The following is a 27,742-nucleotide window of genomic DNA, read 5'->3' as shown; positions in this document are numbered from 1 at the left end:
TTTTTTCATCCTACTGTCCTACTATAATCATAATTGTTAAGCTTTCAGAGAAGTAGCCATACACTAGCATAGTGCAAATAACTAGCAATGTTACTGGATTAAGGGAAATGAACAGCACATAGATCAAATCTAAAACGTATCAAAGCACCAAGCAATTCAATTAAAGCTCCCTGGTAACTTCCTCCATAGTTGCAGGAATCTGTTTTTTTGCTGGAGGAAGAGTATGGGTCATTTTGGCTGTTTGAAGTCACTCTTGGTGTTTGTCACCTTATACTTTAAATTTTTATCTATTAATATATAATAATACTGTTTGATACTATAATCTAGAAACCAAAATAGTCATCTACAACTACAATTTCATTAAAAGCTTTGTATTTTCCATTTAAAATTGGCAGCTGCAAAGGCAATCAAAAGATGCGGCAAAAATAGTTTTTACTATAGACTGCCAGTACTGTGCAAATCTCCTGCATGGATGACTGAAAATTTCTCTCTAACACTTCTGTCAAACATGGGCTTTCTAAAAAGACTTATCTATTCCTGTATGATTTCAGCATAGCCTAATGTATTATCATGATACAAGACTTTCACTGTCAGATGGAACAAATTCCCCCTACCTTCACCCAAACTATCATCAGCCTTCACTGCCCCAACAGACTTAGATCCTAAATATTAGAACATCTTAGGATTTTGCTCTAGTGTGTTTTTTTTTCCTAGAAAACAGAGAAATCCTTAGTAGGTTGTAAGACAGCATCCAGTGTCTTTCACAAAAACAAATAGCTATGGTCAACTTCTACCTGAAACACCTGATTCACGCCACAAAAACAGCTTATGTATTGTACTTATCTCTTGCAGAAGACCAAATTGGCCACTCTCAAAAACCATCCTCAGGCTATTGACCCAGGCGTTTATGCACAGCTAGACCTAACACAGAAAAGAGAGTTTTTTGGGGTAGAACCTGAAAGATGAAGCCAGCTGGGGGATGGAATATTTCTGGGGAAACCTCGCTTCCATACTGAGGACTGGCTGTTACTACAAGATGTGAGAGAGATATGGGAGATACCTCCTTAATATCAACTGCCAGTTGCTCACAGTACTTGTTCTTTCTTTGTCTAGAGGCTAGGAACACAGGTCAAGTTAGTAAAATGAAAAAGAGATAATTAAATCATATTCTCTATCTTCTAGGATCTTTAAAGAATTGGACAGGGTATTCAAGTTCATAATGTAATAACTTCAAAACACTGTCCTATCAAATATATTCAACCAATTCAATATACATATTTCCCAAGCCTAATAAATCAAATAAATTTTAAATACCTTGAACTAAAAATATTTCTGAATTGCAAAATTAAAAGAATATAAATGATAAGACTGCAGTAACATTAATACTACATGACTTCTATCTCTCAGATAGTCCAAAAGTACAATATTTAGCAAATCTTCCATTTTCACCGTAGAAAATGAGAGACGGAGAAAAAGCAAATATTCATTTTTCTAAAAGTCCAACAGGCACAATTTTAGAGAAAAATATTACTTTGATATAACTAACTGCATTACCCCATTATCTTTTACAATGGAAAGTAAAGAACAGCTGGACTTCCAAAACAGAAGGCCTAGTGTTAGAAAGCAAATAAACAGGTGCTCAGATCAAACTTATTTTAGGACACCTGAACCCTGCATTCCTTCAATTTATGCTTGTGATTTAAGCATTGACCTGTACAAAGATGTTCTGTGGGCGCTCAAGGGCTTAGACATATGTTCATTTAGCAAACAGCTGCAGCAGTTAAGGATGCTCCTGCCTTCTCCCTCCTTCCCCTGCTGTTTGTTACCTCCCCAACACCAATGCTGCCTGCTGCCACTCAGGGGTTGACAAAGAAACCATATGAACCCTCCTAAGCAACTGTTCTTCAAAGCCAAGTAACACAGCTCAAGCTGATATGGTTAAATGTCTTGGTCTAAGACAATGGATTTTCCACTGCATCAGCTGGGGAGCCTTTGGTATTACGCTGAAGGAGAGAAAGGAAGAAAACACAAGTTCTTGTGTAGTGGCAATGATGAATTGCTACGGAAGGACAGAGATATTTAGAACTGCAGCACCTTTCTATTAAATTATGTGCTTTAGCTATTAAAAGGATTATTGAGAAAGGTAAGTCTAATACTTCTGCAGTAAAAAAAGACTTTACAAATGGGTGTGCTTACCTTCAACATGTCTTGCAACACTGTGGCTCAAAAAGGTCAATACAAAATAATTTTGTCAAAAGAGAAACCTTAGCTTATTTTAACATTCAATTTGGTAATTCAGTTCAGCTGATCAGCCATATTTGTAAAAATAAAATAAATAATGGTGCTCTCATTCATTTGGTCCACATGACCATCAGAGATAAACTTTTCTGAGGCAAAATCTGCAGTTAGAAGTTGTGATGGGATGCTAATGCAAAGATTACAAAATTCTGAACTTTTTATTAAACAATTAGTAACAATCTAATTTGAGAAAAATAACGATTACATAAAATAATATAAACGTCTTTTGGTTGAGTAGAAATCTTCTATGTGTTAATTCTTCAATAAGTGATAGAAGTAGAGAACTGCATTTGTATTGTGCCAAAAAATTATATCTCACAGTGAACAGATAACAAAGTAAAAATTAATGGTAACTGTCCATGTAAAAGATATTTCTTCCTTAAAAGGAAGAAGGCTAAATATTCACCAACCTGACTGTATTACACCCGGTTCAGATGATAAATACTAGCTTCAAAGTTAGTTGCAAAACATTGAAAACACAAGGTCACATCTTTGTCATATCACAATATCCATCTCTTCTAACTTGATATGTTTAGTTAGCTTGACCAAAATAATACAAAATACTATTAGGCTGTGAATTCAATTCAATCACAGTAACATCTATGTATATTTCAATAAACGTAAACCAAAATTTAACTCAGTTTCTTCTTCAAGTATACAACAATGAATTGGAATTTTAGTCTGTTTCCCAATAGTGTAGTTACTTATAAAAATACATAATGAGTAAAATAATAAGTATATAGATTCTAGAATTAATTTTTTGTTTTGTACGTGCTAATGCTCTGACTCCTATACCTTATTTTTGAAAAGACTTTATATATTGTTTATATTATATGCAAGCAGCTATACATTTGCAGCCTAGAAAATACCTGGTATTTTCTTCTTCTGCAGAACCTTTACTGGATCTATCATAATTCACTGAATTTTCATGCATGTAATGAAATGAAATCTATACATGTAGGATAGATTTCATGTGGTTTCTCTGTAGGACCAGAGAAACCACATGAACCAAAATATTACCTAGTTTCTAGAGATGACTCAGCCTCAGGAAAAGAAAAAGAAAACTTAAGTTCCTTCAAAAATTAAACTCTGTACATTTGAATTGTGTAAAACCAGTTAAGCATGGTTTTCCCCTTCAAATCACCACTAAAAACCTATCTCAGGTACACCATAACTGACAACAATTATCACTAAATAGCTGTTTTACAGACAGCATTAAAAATTCTGAGGCCCTGTTCCTAAGGGACAGTGATCTTTGTCCAGTTCTTAGATGACAATGCCCACATCAAAAAAATTACCTCATTCTTTGCCAGATCCCATAATGCATTTTCCAGAAGAGAAAAGAAATCACTCTCCAAGACAGTCAACAAGCACCACTTAAAAATACAAACCTAAAATAAAATCAGCTTTTTAGGGAGTTTAACTCTAAAAGCAATCAAATAAACATCTACATCATTTTGAAGATCCTGAATAGTTTTAGGAATTAGATTTGCTATTATTTCTTCATGTGCAGTTAGTTGTACTGAATGGCTTGCTATATTGCTTTTTTTTTTTTTTTTTTTTTTCCCCTACTTAAGATGAACATTTCAAATAGCTGATTCACCATATGTACCACAGTCTGATTTCAGGATAAGGTAACTTTGAGAGCATCCCAAAAATACAGATAATTTATTTTATTGTGTTTCTAGAAAACAAAAGACAACAGTGTCATGAAAATCAGTCTTTCAGAATTGCTTCAGATATGGTCAAATAAGAGACAATGCAGAAAAACAGTAAGTTGTTCTGGGAAATAATGGAAACCTCATTTGGTTTCCTTAAGTTTTAAAGAAATCCAATGTAAACTACTGTTGAGGTTTCTACTTCTCTTGATAAAATTTGTTGTTTTTTTTTTTTTTGTTCTATATATATCAATCTGTATTGGAGAGTTTACAGGTCTTGGTATTTTCTTCCAAGACCTGCAGTAATGCTTAATGGCTTTCCATTTTAACTAGAAAAACCTGTGACAGATAGGAAAGATGTCCCAACACAGAAATGAGCAGTGATTCTTTATCTTGGATCAGTCACCTGGGGGGGGGAGGGAGAAGAAACTCCACATATATAATTAAGATTTAATTAAATTCATGTTTTCTGTTGCCTCCTCCAAAATATGACACTTTCTGAGAAATTTATTTCATAGAATGCAGAAGAGGAAAGTGAAAGAACTAAAATGGGGATTAGGAAAGACTCATAATTCCTCCTGTCCCTCCTATAGAAAGTCAAAGCTGCTGATGCCTCTTTTATCCTGTTACATGTGTGATATGATGAATGAGAAGAGACTACCTTTAGGAGGATGGGAAACCCTATCTTGCTGGCACACCAGCCATTAAATTTTGCTTTTCAAGTGTGGAAATTCAAAGTCTGGGATGCTGTGAGAGCATTATAAGTTTGGCCAGACACATACAATCATCAGCATGGCAACAACAACAAAGAGAAAAGATCTCTCCAGAACACAGCTGGTGCCAGTGCTCTGGATTATAAACACGACAGAGTAATTTTCCCTTTTAAAAATATGACCGAGACAGGAAAAACTGAGAATATCATTCACATTTTCTTAGATTTATTCACAATCACATTGGAAATATGATTTTGACTAGCACCATCCCTGTCAGTGCTCACATTAGCACAAATAACTGTGTATTCTGGCTACCAGTTAATCTGGAAATCCATCCTTACTATGTTTTTCCAGTCTGTCAACTCACTCCTGAAAGCCTTTTTCAAATAGCTCATTCATAATTTATTTCAAAACCAGTATTTGTGAAACCTCACAACCATCTCATCCTTAAGTACCAACAATAGTCTTTTATAATAAATTTATTGAACTTAAAAAAATAAAATATAATTGGTCTAACACACACACATACAAACATAGTAATTTTGTTTAAACATAAATAATATATTCTTAAAAAGTGAATATATTTGGTATTGGCAAAATGAATATATTTGGTATCTAAATGACTGTGTTGTCAAGATAGAAATCCAAGGTACCTGCAAACATTGTTCATATACTTTTTAATATATTTGATCTTATTTCATCTGGTAACTCTAGGAGAGTTTTAAGTAATTTATTGTATTAAACTATCATCTGAGTGTCTCGCTTTCTTGAAGCAGTCCAAGTCACAACTCGTGTGTACTCCTACTCCTAGTCACACACCCACTAGTGTGTGACTACTAGCGTGACCACTAGTGTGACTAAAAAGACCAATGCTCATTGCCATCCAGGTAAATGAGTAAGAGGTACGTGTTGTCTGTTGCAGCTTAACTTGCTTATTCTTATGAATGATCTTACTTCTAAAAATAATACAGACATACTACACTGCTCAGCTGCAGAAATTCTTTATAAAAGAAAAATGTGAATATTTAGGTCTTGTTGACAATTATTCTAAATAGTTTGGCACAATAGCCTTAGAAGTTCATATCTATAATGTACTGGATCACTGGATCACATGTCTTTAGAAATATCAGGGCTTATTTTAGCACCTTTACATGTAATATTCAAAATTATGTTACTTAGTAATTTTTAAAACCTTTAAAAGTAGTAATCTATTTTGCATTATTTCACGTAATTATTTTCTCAAATAATAAACTCACTCTTAGTTAACCTTTAAGATCTTGCAATGCACTCTACAAATAGTACCACATTGAATCTTTTTAAATTAAATTTTAAGGGACTGGTGATCCACGTTTTCTTTTCCAACCGGACGCATGGAAGGCTTAATCTTCTTTGTGGACATAGTTAATGCCAAGACACTACCCAGCTGATGGAATAACTTGAATGATTCACTGCCATCAAATATTTCACACCTTGGTCATTGACATGATCATGACTAGTCTCTTAAAGGATCAGGAGCAATAAAGAAGATAAAATCAGTATATCCATTGCTCTTAAATCAAATAAATAAAAATAAATTAGAAGTCCACAGAGAAGTAGCAATTTAAACAATGGAAATTCCATTGGAAATGTTTATAAGATTTTCAGCAATTATAGTTTTGGTAAAAACCATTAAAAGATTAACACTGAGCCAGCAGACACCTTTTCCTGGTATATTGTGCATAAAAAGTATTCCTGTCTGCTTCAATGCCTGGGCTCTTTCATGGGCTTAAACCTGTCAAATTATTCCATTTGATTTCAGAGAATTCTCATATGGCAATCTATTTTATTTACTTTATCTTCAATAAAATGGTTCAGTGAGCATTAGCAACTATGAGACACAAGTTTCAATCAGTCCTCTGGCAAAGGCGTCAATCTACATTAGACCTACTGTGCTGTGAGTTGCAGCCAGAAAGCTGGAGTAAGACAGGGCAACAGTGAATGAGTGAGTGAGACCTAATAAAGCAGCAGTGAAGAGAGCGAAAATTCTCCCTAGACACTACCATACACTGCTTATATAATGTGTGTGCCTAGCTCAACACACCAGTAGCTCCTTAATAAAGCTGACAGCTAAAAAGGAGCTTCAGACTCCAACTTTATTTTACATGACAACTACAGTAATGGTTCTCTGTTCTCAAGCAGGCCACATTTAGAAACCTGTATCCAGTTCAGTTAAAAATTAAGAGTTCTCACCTCTCTTATTCATGTCACAGAGGAAAAAAAGAAGCATAAAATTATTAAGATGCACACTACCTCTCCTTCAGGTCATACAATTATTTGAAAAAACATCAGATTTCAACTAGCTTTTCCTTAAAAAATTCCATGAGAGAAACCACAAAATAATCACGGTATTTGAGCAACGGCTCATCTCTGAAGATGATATCATTAAGGACTAATTCCAAGAAATGTGGGGCATCACTCCTAGATGCTGTGAAAATATCTCCCAAAGCTCAAACTTTGTAATAAGAGATGCAAGTTCGTATTTGATATGGGCTTGATTATTGTAATAGTACTCTTCCCAGCAAATCAGACCATTAAGACTGTACTTAATGTTCAGCTGAATTGAAAAGCTGACCAGTTTAAATCCATAGTTTGATATTTTGTATAATCATAGCAAAAATTTACTACCTCCTAGTTCCAGGACACAAATTCGATTTTATCAATATAAACTACTTTTTGACAGAAGTTACCTTCATTTTCATTGCATTCAGGCTCCCCCAGATCAGTAATTTACAGCTATTCCCAATCACCCCTCAAAGATCATTCAATATTCTACAAGTAACAGTGTCTCTGTTCTAATACAATTCCTTAAATAAATAAAGTACTGTTTATGCTTCAGAGTCTTCCTGGTGGAAACTGGACTGAAGATAAAGCCAGTCAGCCCCAATCCAGTCACTTTTGGGAAAGCAAAGATGTTGTATTTTTCTGTCTGCTGTATATCCTTCTCCACCTATGCCAATATCAAAACTTACTTGCCTTCTGACTGGATGTGTGGAAGGCTTAGCTTTCTTCACGGACATAGCTAATGCCAATTCATTATTCAGCTAACGGAATGACTTGTATGATTTACTGGTATCTGATGTTTCACACCTTGGTCATTGACATGATCACAAGCAATGTGTTCTCCCGTGGCTCTTAGGAGAGTTCAAGTTCAGCTGCAAGATAACTATATGAGTTATCTTTTTACTAATCTTACAATATTTTAATGCAAAATTTTATTTTTGCCCTATGCAAAATAACCATTTAGAGAGAGACCGGATATTTGGTAGGTAGACAATGTACATACATGAGAAAAATCCAAGAATAAGCACATCTCCTTTTCCACAAATTGCCAAAATGGGACAGTAAAGCTAGATCAATTTAATAATAATTAATTATATAACTACAATTCAGTTCAGTAACACAGAAAATACTTTAAATATTCACATTTAGAAAACTACCTTAGCTTTTTTGTCAAAACCTAATTTAGTCTGAAAATCCAGAAGTAACTGGACTGCTAATAGTCCCCAAAAGTCCCCATTTAAGTCATCAGTCTAAAAATAGAACATTTTTTCACTGCTTTTGTGTTTTTCCAATATGGATTTTTGTCTTGGTTTCAGTTTTTCCAACTCTAACTCAGTTTTCTCAAACTTCCTCCTAAACTAAGTCGTTTAACGAAAGGTGGAATAGAAAGCATACAAAAATCTTCATGCTAATTAAAAAATTACCCATGAATGCAACTTTAATTTTATATATTTTTATCACCACTTTTACAACTGAATACTAGTTTTCAGTCTGTGGAAAGACACTATGTCCTGCCATAATAAAAAAAAAAAAATCAACCCTATACGACATCCTAAAGAACTAGCATTCAAAATTTACTGCTATTTCCTCATGGACTACAAACACATTCCCTCTCCACTTTCACATATTGAAAGAAATAGAGACCAGTGCTAAAAAGGCCAAAAAAGATTTTGGCATTCTTCACAAAAAGCATTTTTATAGATTGTATTTAACTTCAAGTTATGGAAAAAAAATAATGGAGGAAACAGAATAACTGTTACTTTCCTTCATGTGCCTTAAGTTCCAGACGTATTGGAATTCAATAAAATGATACTGCCAAACTATTATAGATGCACAAGTCAGTGTTACTGCATTTCTGACATTATTTGGTACAGAACACAGTAAATTTCCAGAAAAAAAAAATCTTAAAAGTAAAAAAAAAAAAAAAAAAAAATCATTGGCTCACCAGATTTCAGTTACTACACTTTAATAAAACAGATAGCTACACTTCTACCAAACCAAACTGTTTTCCAAAATACTACTACTTCATAGAAACTGTCTATGAAGAATGTAGTATTACTAAGGACAAGTTACACCTCTCAGACATATATGTATAAATACGCGATAAGAATCCAGTCATACTTTCATTGCGAGCTAGAAAGCAATGAATCTGACCTTTTTCACTGGTTTCTCCTCTAGGTAATATAAGAAAAAAAAAAAAACCACTGTTTTGTAAATACATTACTACATATTAATATATAACCATACACAAATTTCTGTGTGATACCAGCATTGTCTACAGTTTCTCTGTACAGTGCTGTATATATCCTTTGATTTACAGCACTGCTAAAGTTAAAATTGTATCTTTTTTCCTCTTTTTTCTTATTTTATTTTTTTATAGTTCCACCAGAGTCATGCCATAACCTTCAGGACTGTGCCTTAAGCCCTTAGAAGAAGGTGAAATTAAATTGGAAGAAAGGAATTTTCCCCAATGGGTAAAGAGAGCCACAGTGAAACACATATCAGGACTCTCTTGTTTGGTAGCACTTTGAATTAGGTTAAAAAGGTCTGTGCTTCCTGCCAGATGGTGAAACTTTAGAGAACTTGTTATAAACACAGTTTCAGCACTAATTACTCTTACCATCATTAACTGCTCCTGGAACTATTTCTTTTCCTTACCTTCCAAGTCATCAGTCCATGAAGATGGCAATATTAATAATAAGGAGAATATAGGTGGTTTTGAATGTTTCATAATGCCTTAGCAGTTGCTACACAGGGCATACAGGGAAATGATATGCGTTTACTACAGAAATAGCGGTGTACATAGAAGCAACTGAGCTTGGTTGCTATTAGGGTGAGTTAGTTTTTTGTACATTGCTGAAACCTGCATCTAGTAGATGCAGTACCTGGCACCTGTTGAACAAGTTTTGAAACTTATACATGACAATATTGCCTAAAATTTTGAATTTGTAAAATGATGGAAATATTCTCAAATTCTCTCTATTTTCTACTCCTGTAGCAATAGCAAAATGTGAAAAATTACATCTACCATGGACATTAATTCTTTGTTGCAATAGCATGTGTGAAAAATCTGAAATAGATGCCAGTGTCTTCCTAAGCTCTTATCTTACACTAATCATTGGAGCAAGCAAAGTATTAAGTATTAATAGTACTAATCATAGTATTAATATTATTATTAAGTGCAGGCGTGCCAAGTCCCAAGGTAGTACTATGTCCACAAACAGTGATTCTTTACAGGCAGGTTCAGACAGTTAACACACACCACAGTTCAGACAAGATTTGAACTCATGGTCTTTAACATTATGGAATATTCCTGGTTCCCAATGGAGCACAGGTAATTCCTGTTTCAGCAAACTAGGAATATACAAACACGGGGATTCATTACTAATCTTACCTTGTCTTTTAATTGTTAAATTATTGTTAGAAAAAATATGTAACTATAATCTAATAGAATTGTCTGAACAAATTATCATAATCTTAATGCAGCTGGTGTAACAAAACTGTATAGTGAGCCTTAACTGTAGTCACTGAAGATGCAGGAGTAAGTAACTTAAAGAGCAAAACTATAGCTGCGATCACTGTTATTTCCTTCCTATTAACTGTACTGAATTCCTTTTAAAGCAGAAGCCAACTAAGAGATTCCAAAAGTGTTACTGCAGAAAGACTCAGAGTAAATGCAAGAGACTACACCAATACAATATCTTTTATACCATACTTTTGTTCATTCTTAAAGAATAATCTTGCTATTTTCCCTTTCTTCTAGAAATATATATGGTATTGTTTTTCCTAACTTTAAGAAGTGCTCCACTCCTGTAGGGTGGAGCTAAAATCTGACTTGTTATACTGAAGTTTTCTTCACTGCACTCCACCTCCTTCAAGGTTCCAGAGACCTTGGTGAGACAACAGTGTATTCACTTGTTTTTTGTGTCAGGCCCTCAAAAACCAGGGAAAGCCTACATGACTTCAATATTCTCTGTTATTTAGCCAGAACACAAGTAGTCATATAGCTCAGTGAATCAGAGGAAGGAGAGATCAGCTATTTGAATATGGACTGATAAGCAAGAACAGCAATTCCTGGACAAAACAAAGTTGCAGAAGATAACACTCAAATGATTTGTAATGTTTCATGTGTACTCACCTCCTTCTTCTGAACCTCAAGAAGACCTTAAACTTCAATCTTGAACTGGAGTGATGTCCAAAATCAATTCCAGTATCACCATCCTGAAAAGACAGAGAGGAATATTTACAGCTATTTAGATATCATTCAACAAAAGCATAACAGGAAAGATCTTATCACATCCCCTAATTAGTTCCACTGTGCATAAGCTGGTTCATAAGTATTCTGAAAGAAAAAAAATTAGTTATAATTTTCAATTTTTCTATTTTGACAAAAATATTTTGGGTAAAAGACCGAGCAAGATTAAAGAGAAAGATTCTCTTAACGAGTAGTCAGCTTAAAGAGTACCTTCACTATTCCACAAAGAAATATAATTGTTCACTGAGGCTCTGCCTTGCAGTAGAGGGACAGATAAGGCATGACTCAAAGTCTGGTCTTATTTTTTTAATTCTATTTTTATTATTCACAGATCTGAAGACAAGCAAGTAGGAAGCTTCCCTGAAGTAGTTTGTTCTTGACAAAGAATTGCACATAGTATCAACTACCAATATGTTCAGTCATGTTAAGGAAGTTACAGAAGCTGGGAGACAGCACAGCAATGAAATTTAAATCTATATGTATTTTAGGGAGGCTGAAAGGACAAGAAGAAAAGAACAGCTTGAATGCTGAGATTATAAGATTGCGTTAAAAGAAGAGCGTTGGACAAGGCAAAAGAAATAAAGACCATGAAGGTCTGTAGAAAGTTTCTCGACATTGCATCTATGCTACCAAATGAAGCAATGTCTGAGCACATTTCTGTTTGATGAAATCATATGGCAAAGACCAGCCTATATCTATGCTAGAATACTGACATACCCTCCAAAAATACAGGGCCGGCATTCAAGCTAAAGGAAATGGCCAAATGAATGTCTGAAAATTTTAATAGCATCATAGAATGGCTTGGGTTGGAAGGAACCTTAAAGATTACCTAGCTCCACCACCCCCTGACATGGACAAAGATGCCACCCACTAGATCAGGTTGCCCGGGGCCCCATCCAACCTGGTCTTGAACAGCTGCAGGGATGGGCATCCACAACTTCTCTGGGCAACCTGTTCTAGGGTCTCACCATCCTCTGAGTAAAGACTTTCCTCCTAACATGTAATCAAAATCTCCACTCTTTCAGTTTAAATCCATTCTCCCTTGTTCTATCACTATCTGCCCATGTAAAAAGTCACTCTTCTTCCTTTTCATAGGCCCCCTTTACTGAAAGGTTGCAATGAGGTCTCCACAGAGCCTTCTCCAAGCTGACCATCCCCAGCTCGCTCAGCCTTTCTTCACAGAACAGGTTATTCATTATCTTTGTAGCCCTCCTCTGGACCCACTCTAACAGCTCCTTCTCCATATCCTTCTTGCGCTGGGGGTCCCAGATCTGGAAGCAGTACTCCAAGTGGGGTCTCACAATGGCAGAATAGAGGGGGACAATCACCCCCTTTGCAGCCCAGGACACAGTTGGCCTTCTGGGCTGCAAGCACACATTGCTGGATCATATCAAGCTTTCCATTCATCAGAACTCCAAGTCCGTCTCTGCAGGGCTGCTCTCAATGAGTTCTTCTCTCAGTCTGTACTCCTGCCTGGGATTGCCCTGGCCCAGGTGCAGCACCTTGCACTTGGACTTGTTGAACCTCATTAGGTTCACGTGGGCCCAATTCTCAAGCTTGTCCAGGTCCCTTTGGATGGCATCCCTTCCTTCTGTATTGACTGCACCACTCTGCTTGGTGTTGTCTATGAACTTGATGAGGGTGCATTCAATTCCACTGTCTATGTCATTGATAAAGATACCAAACAATACTGGTCCCAAAATGGACCCCTGAGGGACACCACTAGTCATCAGCCCTCACCTGGACATAGAGATGTTGGCCACAAATGTCTGGATGTGGCCATCTAGTCAATTCCTCATCCACTGAATAGTCTACCCTTCAAATATGTATCTTTCCTATCTAGAGATAAGGACATTGTGTGGGACCATGTCAAAGGCCTTACAGAAATCCAGGTAGATGACATTGGTCAGTCTTCCACTGTCAAAATTTCTGGAGCAATGCTAGTTTGCAAGGAGTAAGAATGTGGCAGGGGCCTGGAAATATTTCCAATCATGGTTTAATTTGCTTATATAGACATAGCCTTAGCATCTGAAACTCTGTGACTTCTGAAGTAGCCTCTCAACAGTGCCTCTTGGCAATTCTCCCTTGCTGACAAGGTCAGACAGAAGCAGACTAAAGAGTAAAATGAATATAGAATTTTATAAAGAGAAATCTGCTTTCCCACAGTTAAAAAAAAATCTGTGTTCCAACTGGCATTATTAATACACACTTTGTTACAAGATGTTTGGACATTTAAAAGAGTTCCAGTTCTAACTTCTTCCTTTGTTTGTAGAGTATAACAAAACCTGCTGGGAAGGTCGAAGTTCCTAGAAAACTGAAAGCTACCTGGCAGCCTCTGTAGTAGAGCAAGTGAAGAAGGAAGAGCAGAGAACGACAGGCTGGAGGAATAAACACTACGTGAAACCTCTGCACAGTAGGACAGCACTGGGAAATGAGAACGAAATCTTATGAGCTCTTAATACAAAGAGAAAAAAGAAGAAAATGTTAAAAACAGGTAAGGATCCTAAGGCAAACAGGAGGAGGTGAAGATGGGTGGCAATTCTTAAAAGTTGCTGCAAAGTAAAATATGTGTCAATGAAACTTTGTGCGATGGTCATGTGGTTATCCTACATCCAAAACGGCAATGTCCAACCAATTGGAAGAAGCATTCACCTTTCTCTTCTGTTTTCTGTTAAAATATTGTATATGTAGCTATGCCTCTGAATTTTCTTCTTCAATTAAAGTCTACACAGAAATACAAAGTATGCTTATTTCTCCAACCATATGTGTTATCTGTTGACAGATGTTAGTATGTGGGCCTTGAACATCAGTATCTGTATTCTTATTTTTTTTCCCTGTATTCCTTTACTCCAAAAATGTTTCAGATAATCAGATTTCTCAGTCTAGATCCTATTAAACATCACATTTTGCTTCATCCCGGAAAGAAAGCCAATACATGATAGTTATATGAAATCTTACATCAAAGCATGACCTATTTTGGTGAGACACAGACTTCTTGTAAAAAAATTTTGGTGATATCATTTTATCATAATTATTCACTTACAAATAAGTCTCAATTTGGAAATAGCTACACTGGCTAGTCTCAGTCATTAATATTTTATCTTTGTTCTTTTTGAATGATCAGGATTTCTAGAATTTTCAAAAATCAACAAAGAAATTCACAGTAGGAAGGCATGCACATAGCACACGTGACATATGTGCATCAGATAGATGGCAGGCCTTACTTATGAACTTTTTACCAGTATAAATCTTCACCTTTAGAAATGTATAATTTGACCTACACTTCATTTACATTACATTCCAGTGCAATTTACCTGATGAAGACAGCAGTCTCTTAAAACAACTATTATTTGATGATAAAATTATGATCATCCATCTAGTATAAAAGCTTTACAAGTGATAGTTCCCTTTTCACACACGGACATTGTTATACGGGTCGTGTAGTATTTTGTCATAAGATATGCTGATGCTATATCACATCCTGCACTAGATTTTTTACATTGTTCATTATGAGTACAACTAACAGGATTTGGCTCTTATTTATGTGAATTGTCACAGTTGTTTCAGAAATCACTAAAACATAACAAAATAATTCAAAATGAAATCCAAATTCATCTCTAGATGAAGATATTCTTTTGAAACTTAAATAAACAAATACAGTGCCCACATACTGTAAACAATTCTCTTTAACTCTTTCATTTAATTATTGTATTCATCTCTTAGCTCATTTTACTTAGATCATAAATTATTAGGATAAGTTTACCTGTTATATATTTGAACTCTGTCTACAATAACTTATATGTATATATATATATATTTAGATCACCTGCTCACATTCATTATCCTGGCTTGTCAGTGGCCTTTGGTACCTTTTGAAAATTTAAGTAATTCCATAGAAGTACACTAAAGCTTTTAAACATTTCTACTATTTATTAGATAGCAGCCATTCTGACGTGTCTCTATTTCATGTCAGGCCTGCCCATGCACATTTTTCTATTAAAAATGTTTCAAATTCACAGAATCACAGAATTTCTAGGTTGGAAGAGACCTCAAGATCATCGAGTCCAACCTCTACCTAACGCTAACAATCCCCACTAAACCATATCCCTAAGCTCTACGTCTAAACGTCTTTTAAATTGTGCATTACTATTTTATGTAGGTAGTTGTATAAAATATTTCAACTCAACAAAGCATTCAGGAATATTCTAGAACATGGTTGAAGGTCACATATATTAGATATATTTAGATATGCTTGCTGATCTGAAGATAGGGCCAAAGACACAGCTGGTTTCAGTGAAACAAGAATTACTTGTTAGAGACACTGACGCTATTTTAATAGCATATATGTTCACTGGTATTCATATCTTCCACCTTTCAAACATATAGCACTCCTGTGCAATTAAAAACAAAAGAAGTCCTAATTTATAATAGGACTTTGGAGCAAGTCTTAATTTGCATTATGTCATTTGGACATCCTGAATTTTATTTGAAAATACATCGTTAAGATATGTATATATTTTAGAAGTATGAAATAAAAATGTTTAAAGTTACTTAATAATCAGACTATATATTTTTCTTATATTTAAACTACTTCAAGACATTACTTTACACTTTAAAAAAAATGCATTTTTAAAGAGTGTTATGTAGATCATAGTACTGCAAATAGGGAAAAAAAAAAAAAAAAAAAAGTACTGCTTTTCTTCCTGAATCTAAGAATTGAATTGGACAGGTTCCATGACTGGGAAACACTCAGAAGCTCATAACTAGATGAGCACTACTGGATGCCATTATAATTAACAAGAACATGCAAAATAAATTAATAGTTATGTTTTATAATCATTCCAAAGTTAAATGAACCTACAAAAAGACCTTCATACTACTGTGATCTCATTAGCTAATTTTTACATGCCACTCTACATTAATACTTAGACAAATGAAGGCTACATTTTGTTATCATTAGGTCTAAACAGAAGCACTGTGGTTGTGGGAGCAAACAATCTTTTTTTTTTTTTTTACCTGGCACAGAGAAAATAATTAATTCCTGAACACTTCTCCTTGAGTTGTTAACCTCCTGCAACTTTCTCTTTTCCAAAATTTTAAACAAAAGCTATGTACTTACAGAATTTCACATTATATTCCATACCACTAAAATTAATCTTGAATTTTCAAAAATGGAATTTCCTCATCAAAATATCTGTACTCAATTAATCACATCACACAACACTGCAAAGAAATTTGTCAAGAAAAAATAATAAAAATTACAGACAACCATTAAAAATCTAGTATTTAATGCTGTAGGAATTGTGTAGTGACAGAAAAAAAGGAAAAAAAATATGATGGACTAAATATATTTTGTACTTCTGAAATGTCCCAGTGTGTTGGGTCTGTCTGAGCTGGAGTCACCTGTAAATGATGTACAGGTTATACATAACAGCTCATTTGGGTGCAGAGGGCTGGGAGGGGCTCAATTGTTTTCTCCATTCAGATCTTACTTGTACTAAAAATTAATAGGACATTGATTACTTATTAAGACACAATGGAGAAAATGGAGACAGTACGAATAAACAGAAAGCCTGGAGCAAAGTCTTCTCTTTCCAAACCTTCACAGGAAGGTTGTCTGAATAGCTGGGTATACAGACTAAACCACCCCTGAGGCAGGTCTAACTTGCTTGACTTGTATTTACATGATAGATAACCCATGTTGACACTAATCTCTTAAGTATGCACGAGCCAATATCATATTCATGGAGATTTCTAAACTATTTATCCAACATGAGCAGATACTATGCCTTACTTTATCTTCAGGCATGTCTGTCTTCCTTCTGAAAACATATGATTTAGTGTAAGACAGTTCAAAGAAGATCCACTTCCCACTTGTTGCTGAATTTTCTTATGCCTCTTATATTAAACTGCAGCAGCCTACAGGAACTGGTGGGAGAAGAACATTAAAAAAAAACAAAAGGGAAATAACTAGTCCAAAACTGTTTGAACTACAATACTAGTTTACTTATACCACAAACACAATGACACTGCAATTTTGTTTATTATTTACAGGATTACAACTTTTCTGTTTCTCCCATGTTTCCATGTGACTTGACCAGAAGGGATTCAGGAACACTATCAGACAAGAATGTAAAAGCAACAACTTTAGAAAATATTATAAAGGAACATCATAGGTTTTCTTATGTATTTAATTTGTTCTTGTAGAGAGATGTGTGTTGAGATTTACAAATTAGCAAAACATAAAGTCAAAGAGCACCTTACCCTTCTGCCATGATGCATGCACCATTATCACAGATGTTTTCACTAACACTAGGAGAGACCCAGGAAGTTGTCTTGTCCAAAGTCTTGCTTAAAAAATTGTCTGAATTTAGACTTGGTTGCTTAGGACATCAGCCAGACACATCTTCAAAACTTTCAAAAAAACAGATTTTGCAACCTGGTTTCTCTAGGAAACTTGTTCTGCTACATAACTGTCATTTTAGTGAAAATATTTTCCCTTACACTGAATCAGCACCTCCACACAGAATATCTCTACGCATTCCAACTCTTTTCTGTAGGGAAAGTCCCTTCCTCTTCTCTGCCTTTCTCTTCTGTAGAACTTGCATCACTGAGCTCCAATTCAATTTGTCCTGCCACTTAGCAGTTATTCTAATGATGCTCTGCATGTGGAGCATCTAGCCCCTGTTTATTCTCCATTCCCAAGAATCCCACCTAAACAAATATATTAAATACTCATTAAAAAAAAAAAAAAAAGTTTATCTCCACTCCCAAGAAATGCAGATGGAAACCCATCTAATCAACCAAATACACAAGAAAAAACATATATTGCAAGAAGACAGCTCCTGACCACCCCTTTACTCCCCATCAAACTGCTAAAAACCAGAAGGAAAACAGGAAAAAATAAATAAAATAAATAAAATAAAAAACTATGAAAAATGGGAGAGAAAATAACAAATACAGAAAGGTTATAAGATAACTTATACAATTACAAATTCCTGCCAAAAACGCCGCCATGAAAATACAGATAACCATTCCACTAATTGCAAACATCTCCATCAGCTGACCGTTAGCAGCATTTGCTAAGTAGATGTTTCCCAGTTTGGCTGAACAGTGGGTTACTCCCTCATCAACATGGGGCTTCCATGGCCTTACCACGTGTTCAGTTTGGGCACCTGCAGGACTGCATACACTGCTTCTGAGGTTGGTTCAATACTGATCCAAACACCGAGGTCAGCTGCAGACAATCATTGCAAAATATGTCCGTGACATAATCAGGTCCTTGCAGAGGTCCTTACCCTGACACCAACATTGGGTATGACTTCATTTGCCATGTCTTTTGGAAAGAGGAGACTGCTATGTCATTGACAGTGTGTTCTTTCTCACAGTTTGTGATGAGAGGCCTCTACAGGCCTCTCTAGAGGATGCTGCTCTCACTTCTCTCAGTCATCTACTCCCCACTTGCCTACTTAGAGCCACACCAAACTGCAGAGAGAGAACTTGTACATACAGACCAGCTCTCCCCACAGAAGCAAATGCCTAATCCAGTCTTCAGCTATCCTGTATTTCCATACAGTACGCTTTAGAGAGTTAGATCAGATGACCTCCAGAGGTCCCTTTCAACTTCAACTACTCTGATTCTGTGATTCAGGTTTATCTCACACACAGAGTCAGCTCATAAAAATATACAGATTTTGTATGAAAATAAGAACAACTGCTCTTGATTATCACATCCATCTGGAATTTGACATTCTATTCATGTTAAACAACCAACACCTATTACTTCAACTGTAGCCAAAAGAGATGACATCAAGAAAGACAAAGAACATAAATAAAACCCATATTCTGATTTAATCCCTAAAGAAACCTAAGAAACAGAGCACCTTCATAACACTGAAATGTCCCTACAAGTATGGCAGATAAAAATTAGGGCTGTTAGATATTTCTATCTGTCTTGTAGGAGTGAACCTTACATTGGGCTATGACCCAAAGTAAATTTCTAGCCACAGTCAATAACTGCTTTGATGCAGATTGGAATTTATGTCCTTGAAGGGGCAACAAAAGGAAAAAAAAATCAAAAAAATCTACCACTATTTCAAAGAGGGTCACTGAATAAAAATGAGTAAGCTTGTTAAAAGGAAGAAAAAAGACAGCTACAAGTGTCACATCTTCACAGACGGCACAGAGACTGATTAAAGACACCTTTTGCAAGCTCAGAAGAAATGCATGCAACCTATCAAAGAAGACTAAGAAAGTCCAGAGAAGAGAGCTGACTTGAACAAACAGGATAAAGGAGACTATTAGGAGGAGAAAAAAAAAATATTAGAAAAGAAAGAAGGATGCTATTCTTCTAAAAACTTCAAGTTGTGTCCAAGTGAGGAAAAGAGAAAGAATGTTAGTGTCTGGCAGGCTTAAATGTAAATACACATTAAAGTGTTAGAAAGCCACAGGGGCTGGCAGCTGCATGTGGGCTGAGGTCCAGGAGAGGTGGGGGCTGTCCACTTCTGGACAGAGGTGGGCAGGGCAGAATCTGGCCATCCCTGAACAGGGAGGAGGGTAGGCCTGGGGGATCTATTTTCGTCCTGTAAATTAGATGAATCTAAAAGCACACTCACTACTGTCCTGATCCTCATCTCTAACTACTGAATGATAAGTCATCAAAAAGAAGAGGCCTTTTTCCTAGAAAGCAGCAGAAAGGCAAATGGAGTGTGCCCTAAGTTCTGGAGAGTGATTGATGCTGCGTCATGCTGGTGGAGCCATATGCTGTTACTAAATGCTGCCTTCAGCCATGATGGTGGTATAGCTGGTTGCAGCTAGTCAACAGAGACCTGTGGCCTATTAGATACACCAGATACTGGGCTACTGTCCTCTGTGAATCTGTCTTTAGATTTCAAGAGAGTCCAGGTCATCTACTTTGACTTTTAGGCATTTCCAATCACATTACTTTTGGATATACTCATTTGATAATGTTATTTTGTTATACTTGCATTTCAGCGTCAGCAGGAAAAAAAAATAGCAGCCACTGATACCTATACAAAATCACAGGATGGGGTACTGAAGGAAACTTGACCTTTTCGACTTTCCAATCTTTTCTTCTCATACAGTTTTTATGGAGGGATGATACTACAGAAACAGTGCACTGAGCAGGAGGACAAGGGATGTAACAGAATACTGGGCACCACTTTGCTTGCGAATATATCATACACAAAGTATTTCAAACATGAACCAGAAAGAATCTTCATGTGATTTCGAGAGAACTCTCTCAAGATCTCTCTCAACATGCATGCTCAAGGATACATAAAAGGGATTATTCATGAGCTTTATATTGTGCAAGTAAACTAAAAGGTACATGTTCAAATATCTAATCTACAGGGTATCCTAACTGCAATACAAGGATCCAGTTCCTTAGGAAGAAAAAAAATACTATAAACCATTATCCCTTTAAAATACTTTTCTAGTGAATATTTCATAAATTGTTCTCTGTTTTCCTGAAAGATTTATGTCCTGCCCACATGACAAAAGCTACATAGGTGCACCCCAAGGAAGTCAATCACTTTTTGTTAGCAGAAATTTTCATTAACATAACAAGATCTTCAGTGAAGAAGAAAGAACATTTCACATGTATAATTTTATCCTTTTTTTGTTGTTGTTGTTCAAAAACAACATAAATGCTCATGTTATTTCTAATTATGACTGAAGTCAATGGTATTATATTAACATGTATATGCTGTGTAGCAGGATAAGAACATCAGTAAATGAATATAAATCTAGTCCTACTGATCTTCCTTACCAGTCAGTACGAAAGTGAAGCATGTAACAACTTGCATATAATAACTTGATATTTTATGATGAAAAATTTGCACAAGTTATTAGTTTCTAAGTTGGGACATACATTAAAACATAATTACATGCTTTTTCAATTATTTTTTACTTGGTTGCTGTAAGTAGTTGCTCTGTAACACCCTAATTGTGCTTTAACCACACTCCTCTCAGATTCTTTGCAACTTTCTGGAAAAGAACTTTAAATCATATGAAGAAATCTGAATTCATCTTTTCAAACCACAAAGTATGTAGGGTCCAAATGTTGCCTGTAACTTTTGTGAAGCTGTCTGACATAACTGCAGAGCTGCAGTACAACTCCCCACATTCAGCAGGTTACATACAGAGGTATCTGTATATATCTTCAATTTTTTTAATTGCCTTTTGGATGATATTGCCACAGCAGCAAATCCTCTTACCCTGGTGATTTAAACCAATGGCAAGAGCTAAAGAAACAGTGACCAAAGCATTCAGCTTTGATTTTCATAAGATAAGAAATTATATTTGCTTATAAAGAAGCAACTGTGTGGAATGAATTTAATCTGTTCAATTGATTAAGAAAAAAAGTTTAAAACAAAACGAAGGGCACAAGTTAATTTAAGCATTTATTTAAATTCTCATTTCTGCATCAAATTTCATAATAAATGAGTAAAACAATTCCCATAGCAACATCCTACACTGTATGATACACATGCTACTTGTGAAACACAAAATATTTTCTATTGCAAACATACAAATCAAAACATAATGGGAATGTGGATTGCTTTTATATTTTAGAAGCAATAAATTTTCTTGGACACAGACATTTTTCTATTTATGCTCATCTTGTGACTTTCTTTAATCAATCAATCTTACATGAATAAAATGGCCCTCATATAAACACTTCAGGGCACTGTACAATCTCAATATGAAATAAATACACAAAAATATTAATAAGCTAAACTGCATGCTTTTGCTTTCCAAATTATTAACATATTATTTTCTTTTTAAAAGGGATGATTGAAATACGAACATTAAGAGAATCATGGCAGGTAAGTACTTTACTTCAGAAATGTATGGTGTGATTACTTCTGCCAGTAACATGATTTGCTTTGGCTGTGGCAGAGCCAACAAATTTTAATTTACAACAATTTGCTGAATACAATCCTGTGGAAATTCCAGTCAGGGATATAAGTCTGATCCAATGTCCCAAAAGGAGTATCTTTCCACTTACTCATTAGGACCCATTAAAAACTGGCAGGTAATATACAGGCTCTGTTCCTAAACTGCTTTAATCTTTACACATAATCAGTGGCACAAATATATGGTCTCTAACACACAGAAAGTGAACACCCTCCCCCATAAAATCAGGAATACAAACCAGAAAAGCTTACATTTAAATTCCAAAGAGAATTGACGATGTAGTATCTTAACCTGTTTTAAGCTTCCAGATATTACTGCGCCATGAACAAAGGCTTCTTGAACAAAAGCAGTTCATTTTTTTTTTTTACCATAGTCTAGCAAAACAATAATTTTGCTATGGTAACGATGTGCTTTCCTGATTTATTTTCTGGGGTTTTAGACCAAGTAGGCCAGTCCCCACCTAGCCCCAAGCCCCTTGTCACGCATCTCCCTTGGCAGTACAGCACTCGCTAATGTCAGCAGACTTCAAAGGAGCTATCTTCAGTTAAGCTTTTGTTTCTCCCTTCACCCCAAAACCTAGAAAAACATATCACTTTTGCTGACAGGCTTCACAAATTTCCTAGAAGAAATGGGGAATATTTCTGTTCAAAACCAAGAGGTGAAAATGGGATAAATGGTGACAGAAGTGAAGTGCAAAAAGCAAAAGAGGACACAGAGTAAGCTGTGGAAGCCACAGTATGTACCTCTGGAACAGGAAAACAAGGAAAGAACAAGTGTTGGAGGCAACTGCGTTCCTGCTGGGTGGCCTGGGCTGTAGACTCTTACTGCTTTGGGATAGCTCTGGGTACTCATGTGACCATGCACACACAAGGACAAACACGTAATTCCAGTAGAGTAAATGAACAAGATCAAGTAGTTGGCATTTGAAGCATGCAGCTGGTCTGTCACACCAGAGCAGATGCACTTCAGATGCTACTCAGCAGCAGCTTTTCCACCTGCCCTTATCTGCAGCATTGTGCAGTGTTAACAGGAAAAATGCAAGCAGCTGAAGAATTAAGTAATATAAGAAGATAGAAATAAATAAGGAAAGGCAGACGATGGAGAAGAAGAATGAGAACAATGAAAGAATAAACAGAGAAAATGTTAAAATGTGGATAAAGGCAACCACCAATATGCTGGTGTCAAACGTAGAGATTAAAGTCATGTCTTCCTAACGTCATGAAGCATTTATTTAAATTTGATCTTGCTGCCCTGCACTGCATTGTAAAAGGGCCTTTGGACAACTGTCTACCGGCAGTCACAGGAAGAGCTTGCACTGCAGTAGCTGAATACCGCCTGCAGGAAATTTAAACTGTCCTTGATTTAAAGCAATTGAAACTTTTCAATAAAATACAAATAAATTTAATTTCATTTGATGTTACCATTAAATGTTGGAGTATAAGGAATGCTTTCTGAAATACTAGATGGAAGAGATTTCCAGGCTAGCTTGGCGTTGATGTAACTAAGCTATCCTTCAGTAGTGAAATTTCCTCTGATTTCAGTAGAACAGTTTTAAAGCCAGAACTGAGCACATCTGAAATTCGTTCATTTGTGGATTCCAGAACTGAGATTCATGTAGTGCTGCTACCCATTATTCCCTCTCCACAGCACAGCTTTCAGTAGGTATGTTTTTAGGGAAAATAAATATACAATGGATACCACTTCAACTTCTCCAACTCAGCATCCTGTTGACTTTACTGACTGGTAAAACCCTTGCCTGCGACAAGCAAACGAGATCTGGCCTTTGAGTTCATAATATTCTTAACTCTACATGTAAGTTTCTCTAAGGATTCAAGGCAAGTGCAAAATGTCCCTCATCCCCATAACTCTGCAAACAGCATCCCAGGCAACCTGGCCTCCAGCTGTCACTTCAGAAGGGTGCAGATTTCCCATCTCATTATCTGCCAGCCCTCATGGGAGATCTCAGATTTGCAGGACACAGAATCAAACCCACCATGTTAAGTATAGAAAGACTATGGTATGTTCAGCAGATTTCACGTTATTTTTACAAGATGTCAGCAGTAAGCAATTACAGCAACGTTCAAATCTGCTTGGCTATTTTTTTACATTTAGAAGCTTATCTGAGGTTTACCCAAAGAATTCCATACCCCTGCCCCCCTTTTTTTTAATCTTATCTACTTATTTTTATCATTAATCTATAAATTATTTCTCTCATTCCAAACTCTTGATATGATCTATTTCAACTTTAGCCCAACTAGTTCATATAAAACACATTTAAAATACATTTTAATATGTTCAATGTTTATATTAATCACAAAGCAAAGACATGAATTTTGGTGACAAAATCCAACTTTATTTTGTCATGTGCTAGGTACTAAAACTGTGCTCACTGACATGCAGGAAAAAAAAAAAAAGTATATTTGCAATATATTTTTTAGTCTCTTTCATTGCTGAAGTCAATAAGCTCTGACCAAAATTGCTTTGGTTAATTCTTTTTTTTCTTTTTCAATCATTGAAGTGTAAAATAGAGGGATTTTAGTTGGTATTAAATGTTAATTCCAATACAAGTATAAATTCAGTGTTGCTTGTGCACCTCTGTACTGTTATATGTGAAGAGAATCACAAAGCAACAGGTGACTTGTATTATTTGACTGGCTATTGCACAAAGTGGAAATATAGTACTGCATTTTCATTTGGTAGCTGAAGTTATCAAATTTTCAAAATTTCCAGAGGTAAGGTATATAAAATCCATTGAAAGGTACCATTCTTTAAAAATAAAGCAAACTAAAATCAGCTGTTGTACCCGTCAGTGAATCAAAAAGTGCCTTCTATAATTACATCTGAAGACTTTTTACTTAGTGATATGCATGCAGGTATTTATAGTGAGGAAACAAATAGTAATCTTATTCCTGGCTACTTTTATTAATTTTATTTCAAACCACAGGTCCCAGAATGCACAGAACTAAAAGAGAAGGAAAATAGAGGACAAAACATAGAAAGTGTACAGGAAGAACACACAATTTCAAAACACAGTTTCTTCATTTCTTTCAAACAATTGTCCATGTGCTTTGTTTATGATCATAGAAATTTATCTAGATGCTGTACGTTATCTCCATATTCTATGAGAACATCAACGACAAAACTATTTTCCAAATTCAGTTGACAGAAAGTACAGCATATTATGTCTGGTGGAATGGTACAAGAAGATCCACCATCACTTTTACAATGTGTGGCGTTGGGATTACAGCACAGTCAGGGCAACACTCAGAGCTTATGAAGGTACAAGACCAAAGAGCGACCTGAAAGAACCTACTTTTTGCAGGCAAAAGATAAAAGTTTTGTTAGCAGTATATGGATCAAGCCCCTTGTCCTCCCAAACTGAGCGTCCAAGAAAAAAGTAAATAAATAAACAAAACTCAGGATACTAGAAAATACCTCGCAAAAACAAGAATTTGTGAGGAGTCCTCAGTGAAATCCTTGGCTACGGTACACACAGGTGGTGGGGAGCAGTAGGAATTCACCCTTGTCGGACAGAGAAGGATGCATCTCTGGTGAGTAATAGATACCTCCAATCTTCTCACAGAAATGAGAAAAGCTACCAATAATACCTGTTAGCTAGCGTGGCTAGCAGCATGTAAAGACCGTAGCACACCAACTCCTAGAAGCAAGTCAAGATCTGATGGTAAAAGCAAATTCCTAACCAATACAAAATGTTGCTTTTCTTTTTAATTTTCTTCAGTCACAAAGAAAGGAGAAAGTTCAACTCACCCTTTGAATAGAGCATGATGGTACTGACCACTGCCTCCAGCCAGGCACAGGTTACCCTGCTTCACCTTGGGAAAGCAGTACCTGGATGCAGAACAGGGTGACCAGAAAGCTCATTCTGTCACACTAACAGCTGAAGCTGTCTCACACAGGTGATTTGTTTTGTGGACTCTATGTAGTGCTAAATCTATCGCTACAGTGACCTCCCCCACTGCAGACCTAAGAGTAGCAGCAGCATATTAGGAGCCTGTGACAGATAAGTATGTGTAAGGAACCAGAATTACTCCTGGGACTTTTGGGACTAACAAAAAAATGCAAGCTTCTCACTGTGGAGTGCTGATATCCATAAAGCTGCTGAATAGGCTGACAGTAAACTTCCCATTCCATCTATGGGATAAGAAAGCCATGAGACAAGAATGCTGAATGGAAATCTCTTCTAAGGTACAAGATATAGTTGTCCTGCTGTCTTGAAAAGGGAACAGGTTGAGCGGAGAGTAACAACAAAGTATAACACTGGATGTAATCCTTAGTTTCCTATTTCTGAATCTGAAGACCATGTCCTTAAAAAGGCCATGTTTTCAGAGATTATAACCACCAGACAACTGAGCATAGATATTCTCTGGTTTTGATGTATTTGCAGCTCTTCTGCAGAACAATTAACACTTTCTAGATCTCAGTTTAGTTTGCCTCTTGCTGGAGAACATGAGTGTGATATTCCACATGATGCCCAGAGACATGCACCAAAGTAATTCACAGGTTCTACAAACAGCCTAAGCTCCAAATGAGGGAAATTCTCATCGAGAAAAAACATCTGGAGCTTGGAGGGGCAGTGTGTGGTTTTTCCAGCCTTTTAATGAGGTAAATCAAACTGTCAGGAAAGGCAAGAGATACGAAAAGATCTCTGCTGCAGACACCTTTTGGATCTTTTTACTGTATCTTAGCAAGGTACACAAAGAAAACATTCAGTGTTCCCATTTACAACTAAAGACTCACTTCCCCTATACACTCTACAAACACCAGAAATACAATTTCCCAGAGACAGACACTAAAGGAAACAAAATGAGAAGACAGAAGCAATGATTAAACATGCTATCAGCATGCAATCAGCATGCAGGCACATTATTATTTCTTACTAACAGTTAATTTCCTTATATGTTTGCTTAGTCCTGAAAAAAAAAATGCATTTTATTGAAATGCTCATTAGCTTTTTTCATATTCCTTTTTCTTTTATTTTTTCTTTTTTTTCTTTTTTTCTTTTTTTTTTTTCATAAATCAAATGCATTTTAAGTATATGGATGTATTGGGATTTGAACTTTTTTTTTTTCTTTTTACTACTGTAACAATAGTGAAAGCCTTCATTAATTATGTTCAGCTTTTGCCTCTTTCAGTTCTCTAATAATCAATTTTCTAACAACTCCTCCCTATTCAAATACTTTGTTACAATGTTTATACATTTATTTTATATAATTGCTATTTTTGCCTTGCATAATTGTTTTTACAAGTACTTATATATGAGAACAAGCAAAATAACACCTAAAGACTTTCAAACAAATCAAATAAAATGCAAACATTTAATAAATTTGGCAGATTTCCCCCTGAAGTCTATGATTTGTTATGATTTTGAACATGTTTTAAAATATTACATTTATGCATTATTTATGTGACACCTCTACCCCACACTGTCACAAAATTACAGTCTAAGCTATTGCAAGAAATGCTTACCAGTATAACAACAAACACAAGTCAGAAGTGACAATTGCTGTGTTCACCCATGAACAAACAGCATTTACTAC

General features: G+C 35.7%; 1 protein-coding gene across 1 annotated transcript in view; it reads right to left on the bottom strand.

Annotated features, from left to right (window-relative positions):
• The window catches only part of FOXP2 (forkhead box P2), a 430,404-nt gene that overhangs the window by 290,892 nt on the left and 111,770 nt on the right, over positions 1–27,742 (bottom strand). The window contains exon 3 of the mRNA XM_084290854.1: positions 11,127–11,209. The gene's annotated coding sequence lies outside the window, so the exon portion shown is untranslated. The remainder of the gene's footprint in view (positions 1–11,126; positions 11,210–27,742) is intronic.

Source organism: Netta rufina, assembly GCF_964035555.1.
Source record: "Netta rufina genome assembly, chromosome: 1".
Taxonomy (NCBI): Eukaryota; Metazoa; Chordata; class Aves; order Anseriformes; family Anatidae; genus Netta; species Netta rufina.
This window is presented reverse-complemented; position numbering and strand designations above follow the sequence as displayed.